Source organism: Orycteropus afer, unplaced genomic scaffold, assembly GCF_000298275.1.
Source record: "Orycteropus afer afer isolate SDZICR_OR568_19922 unplaced genomic scaffold, OryAfe1.0 scaffold00016, whole genome shotgun sequence".
Taxonomy (NCBI): domain Eukaryota; kingdom Metazoa; phylum Chordata; class Mammalia; order Tubulidentata; family Orycteropodidae; genus Orycteropus; species Orycteropus afer.
Window position 1 is genome coordinate 6,415,815 of NW_006921603.1, and position 6,119 is coordinate 6,421,933.

General features: G+C 36.0%; 1 protein-coding gene across 1 annotated transcript in view; it reads right to left on the reverse strand.

Annotated features, from left to right (window-relative positions):
* The window catches only part of ANK3 (ankyrin 3), a 382,716-nt gene that overhangs the window by 238,194 nt on the left and 138,403 nt on the right, over window positions 1-6,119 (reverse strand). The gene's annotated exons all lie outside the window — the stretch shown is intronic.

Below are 6,119 nucleotides of genomic sequence, written 5' to 3' on the forward strand. Positions count from 1 at the left end.
AGGCACAAGCAATTCAAAGTGTTGTCACTGGGAAACCTACAACTTTCATGACTTTCCTTGAAAAAGCACCTGGATTGAGAACACAGTTAGATTTCAAAAAGAATATTAATTTTCTTTTAAGAGAAAAAAAGCACAGTAATTTTTTTATATTAATTTTCTAATTTAGGAAATTTTCAAATCAAAGAGTTGGCTGGGAGTGAACATAAGAGTATCCAATTTACATTTTCTTTTCTGTAGTGATGACAGACATTAATTCTCAAATAGCAGAGCAGCACAAGATAGAGCAAGTATGCTACATGATGTCTGATTTTATCCAGTATCTTCAATACTTTCTGCTCCAAGCATTTATAGTGGTGTTAACATAAGCATGCAATCTGGAGACTTAATATTTTGTAGATAATAGTGAGGCATGCTGCATAATACCCTCTTAACACAAAATAAAGTTGTCATGTGATTTCATTTAATCATATTTATCCATGAATGTCTAGTGTCCTATAGCTAGTCTTCATACACTTAAAGTGCTGCCCTTAATTAGACATTAAAAGCACGGTGATGAGTTTGCCCTGATTCATATATCATACTGATTTTTTAGAAGATCTGTGAGAATTCAGGTATGACAGAAGGTCCAGACCTGACCCATCTGTCTGACCTCAGCAGGACCTGACTTTCTGACCACAGGGGTGAGCAATGAAGAGTTGCAACTGGGAGTTATCAGGGAAACTCCATTCTGCTGTTTGGTCATCTCATTACTTATTCTGTCCACAGAGTGATGCAGTTCAGAAGGCATACGAGGACATGTCTCGGATGAAGGGAGAATGCTTTGCTGTGCACTGTGTGTGACCTGCATTTCAAGGCCAGCTGCAAGTAACAGGGTATTTCACAACCTATCTTCTACTCTCTCATTTCATCATCAGTATGGAGTATGTATAAATGGAAGTCAAAATTGGTTAGGATTTGATTTCAAATGCAGCTTCTACCAGATATTACAAGGAAGATTTAAAGCCATGGCTGCTGTAAGCATCAGTCAAGAATATATGCCATGTTTAAAGAGAAAGTTCATTTTTCCTCCCTTGGTGAGAAAGAATGAATTGAATGGTTGTCCCACTATCTCAAAACCTAACTGGCTATTACTCAATGAAATATTATAGGACATTTAAAAAAAAAATCAGTTTAAAAGCCAAGTGTGCTTAAAATGGATACAAAAAGGTCATAGTGAATAATGAAAAAAGGTTTGATGGAGGCCTTATCTTAAAAGATAAAATTAGAAATTGTGAAAATAAATTTACATGGTTTAACTTGACAGCAAATAACAACAACAACAAAATATAGACTATAAATGAAGATGTCCTGGTGGTGCAGTGGTTCAGTGCCTAGCTGCCATCCAAAAGGTTGGTGGTTTGAACCCACCAGCCGCTCTGTGGAAAAAAGATGTAGTAGTCTGCCTCCATTAAGATGACAGCGTAGGAAACCCTTTGAGGCACTTCTACTCAGTCCTACAAACTTACTATGAGTAGGAATACCCTCAATGTTAACAGGTTATGGGGTTAGGTTTTAACTGTATCTGTTTATTAATTTTAAGAAGGAACAAAGACTAAAACAAATCAAGTGTGCTTTTTGTGTAGAAAATGTAGAATCTTGACATCCTTCACTTCACTTTTAACAATCTTTTTGCAAAATGTATGTGACCATGTCTTAAATTGAATCAAAGGTCTGACTTAATCTTCTTTTTCTCCCCTTAATTTGATCCGTTGGTCTTCATATCATTCTAGTTTGAAACATTTATCAGTAAATCCTCCTCATTCTTGCAATGTTGTCTGGTCTGATGCTACCAGAAAGCTACCTACCCAGAGCTTGTCTGTGTACCCAGCAGTTGTCCAAAATCACTTTCCCCGATTTCATGAAATGCTCAGTCTTTTCTAAGACTTGAGATTTTTTTTTTTTCTTGTACTCAGTTTTATCAATATCCAATTATCCTGGATATTGAAACTGACCAACAGGACAGATATCAGCTTCCAGTTGAGTGGTGACCAGTTTTACAACTGTCAGTATTTTTGTGTTAAGATGATGTTTGCTTTCCAATACAACCTCATGTCTGTGGAGACTGAAATAAGGCATACTTCGATAATGAACACTTTATTTATAAACTGATAAAGTTAATTGTTTTAAAACCAAAGTCTGTTAAATAATAATCTATTTGTGTTAGAACTTCACACAAGATTCTATGAGTTTATAAGAAGAACTACTGAAAAATTTTTTAGTGTATTCAATTATAGAGAATCTAGAAATTTTAAAAATTTTGGATTTTGAAAATTTATTCAGATGTGTATGTATATATAAATATATACCTATTTGCTGTTGTTAGGTGCCATCTGGTGATACCTGACTCATAGCGACCTCATGCACAATAGAATGAAACACTACCTGGCCCTGTGCCATCCTCACAATTGTTTCAGCCCATTATTGCAACTACTCTATCAATCCACCTCAATGAGGGTCTTCCTTTTCATGGACCCTCTAACTTAAGCATGATGTACTTCTGCAGAGACTGGTCCCTCCTAACATGTCCAAAATACTTGAGATGAAGTCTCATCATCTTGCTTCTAAGGAACATTCTGGCTGTACTTCTTTCTAAATAGATTTGTTCATTCTTTTGGCAGTCTGTGGTATATTCAATACTATAATTCAAAAGGAGCTCTGGTAGCATAGTGCCTAAGGCACTTGACTGCTAACCAGAAGGCTGGCGGTTCAAACCCACCAGCCACTCCTCAGAAGGAAGATGGGCCAATCTACTTCCGTAGTGATACTGCCTCGGAAACCCAAGGAGGGGTCACTATGAGTCAGGTCCGACTCAACGGCACACAACAACAACAACAACAACATAATCCAAAGGCATCAATTCTTCTTTGCTCTTCCTTATCCACTGTCCAGCTTTCAAAAGCATATGAGGTAAATTAAAATACATGGCTTGGTTATTATATACCCCAGTCCCAAAGTGACATCTTTGCTTTTTAACTCTTTAAAGAGGTCTTTTGCGGTAAATCTACCCAAAGCAATACGTTGTTTGATTTCTTTACTGCTGCTTGCATGGACATTGATCGTGGATCCAAGTAACATGAAACCCTTGAGACTTTCATCTTTTCTCAGTTTATCATGATGTTGTTTATTAGTCCAGTTGGGAAGATTTTTGTTTTCGTTATGTTGAGGTGTAATCCATATGGAAGGGTATAGTCTTTTATCTTCATCAGTAAGTGCTTTAAGTTCTCTTTGCTTTCAGCAAGCAAGATTGTATTATCTGCGTAATCCCAGGTTGTTAATGAGTCTTCCTCCAATCCTGATGCTGTGTTCTTCTTCATACAGTCCAGCTTCTTCTCAGATTATCTGCTCAGCATACACATTGAATAAGTATGGTGAAAGGACAGAACTGTGACACACATCTCTCCTGATTTTAATCTATGTAGTATTCCCCTGTTCTGTTCAAATGACTGTCTCTTGGTCTATGTACAGATTCTGCATGATAGTGTTCTGGAATTACAATTCTTCTTAATATTATCCATAATTTGTTGTAATCTCCACATAGATTGTGTCTTTGCATAGTCAACAAAACACAGGTAAACATCTTTCTGGTATTCTCCATTTTCATCTAGATTTATCTGACATCAACAATGATATTCCTTGTTCCACGTACTTTTCTGAATCTAGCTTGAATTTCTGCCAATTCCCTGTCTATGCACTGCTGCAACTGTTTTTGAATTATTTGAAGCAAAACTTTGTGTGTGCTATTAGTGACACTGTTCAACAATTTCCAAAAAATTATTACCTTTCTTTGCAATGGGCACAAATATCGATCTCCTCTAGTCAATTGGCAACGTACTAGTCTTCAAAATTTCTTGGCATAGATGAGTTGAATGCTTCCAGCATTGCATCCATTTGTTTAAACATCTCAATTGGTATTATATCAACTCCTGGATCCTTACTTTTTACCAATGCCTTCAGTGCAGCTTGGACTTCTTCCATCAGTAGCATTGGTTCTTAATCATTTATGCCATTTTGAAATGGTGGGGCACCAACCTATTCTTTTTGGTACAATGACTCTGTATATTTTTTCCATCTTCTTTTGATGCTTCATGTGTTAATCAATACTTTGCCTATTGAATCCTTCAATATTGCAGCTTGAGGCTTGAATTTTTTCTTCAGTTCTTTCAGCTTGAGAAATGTCAAAAAATGTGCTTCCCTTTAGGTTTTCTAACTCCAGACCTTTGCACATTTCACTTTAATATTTAACTTTGTCCTCTTGAGCCACCCTTTGAAATCTGCTCAGCTCTTTTACTTCATTATCTTTTCCATTTGTTTTAGCTATTCTACATTCAAGAGCAAGTTTCAGAACCTATTCTTCTTTTTTCATTCCTTTCCTGTCTTCTAAATGACCTTTTTCTTTCTTCATGTATGATGCTCATGTATGATGGTCTTGATGTCATTACACATCTTTTCTGGTCCTCGATCATTCATTTTCAATACATCAAACCAATTCTTGAAATGGTCTCTAAATTCAGATGGGATATACTCAAGGTCATACTTTGGCTCTTACAGACTTGTTTTAATTATCTTCAGCTTCAACTTGAACTTGTGTACAAGCAACTGATGGTCTAATTCCATTGCTGGCACCTGGCCTTGTTCTGACTGATGATATTGAGCTCCTCTCTTGTATTTTTCCACAGATGTGATCAATTTGATTCCTGTGTATTCCATTCCACAAGGTTCATGTATAGTTTCCATTTATGTTGTTTAAAAGAGGTATTTGCGATGAACAGGTGGTTGGTCTTGCAAAATTCTATCATGTGATCTCCAGCATTATTTCTATCACCAAGTCATATTTTTCTATTACTAATTCTTCCTTCTTTGCTTTTAACTTTCACATTCTAATCACTAGTAATTATTAATGCATCCTGATTGCATGTTTGATCAATTCTAGATTACAGAAGTTGGTAAAAATGTTTAATTTCTTCATTTTTGGCCTTAATGGGTGGTACATAAATCTGAGTAACAGTCATATGGACTGGTCTTCCTTCTCGACATACGGATACTGTCTTATCACTGATAGTGTTGTACATCAGGATCTTGAAATGTTCTTTTTGACCATGAATATGAAGACATTCCTCTTTAACTTGTAGTAGACCAAATAATTGTCCCATTCATGATGGTCAATACCAGTCCGTTTTGGCTCACTTATGCATAGGATGTTGATCTTCAATTGTTTCACTTCTTTTCTGACAACTTCCAATTTTCCTAGATTCCTACTTTGTACATACCATGTTCTGATTATTAATGGATGTTTTTTCAGCTGTTTCTTTCCATTTTGAGTTGTGCCTGAAATGACAGTCCTGAGAGTTTGACCTCATCCACATCATTAATGTTGTCTCTACTTTGAGGTGGCAGCTCTTCCCCAGCTGTGTTTTGAGTGCCTTTCAACCTGAGAAGCTCACCTTCTAATATTTTATCAGACTGTTCTGCTGCTATTCCTAAGTTTTTCACAGGTCAAAAATTTTTTTCAAAGTAGATCACCAGGTCCTTCCTTCCTAATATGTCTTACTCTGGAAGCTCCACTATGGGTGATCCTGCTAGTATTTGAAATGCTGGTGGCATAGCTTCCAGCAATACACAAGCCACTACAGTAAAAGTGATAGACAAGAGGTGGGTGCATATCTGCATACATATGAATATATATGGATATATATTTATATACATATATATTTTTTAAATCTGTCTTAAGAGAAAAACAATGATTCCTTCCTTAGTAAATAGGAATCAAGCAGATTCTTCCCCTTCTTAATTTTATAAAGCACGGATAGATGCTGAACCTATAGGAATATTTCCTCATTTATAGGCATCCTTATTTGCTTAGTAAGCTAATAAGTACTTAGACTGCACACAAACTAGCATCATAAAGTAATAAATATAAGGCCTCAAATAACTGATACCCTCAAAACATTTGTCTGTGACTAACAGTCATAGTTTCATAGACAGATGACAAAAAAAAAAAAAAAAAATCACTACTAAAAAAAAAAAAAAAAAAAAAAGGCTATTTGAAGGATGACTGAAAGCCTTAGTCTGTGGAGCCTGGA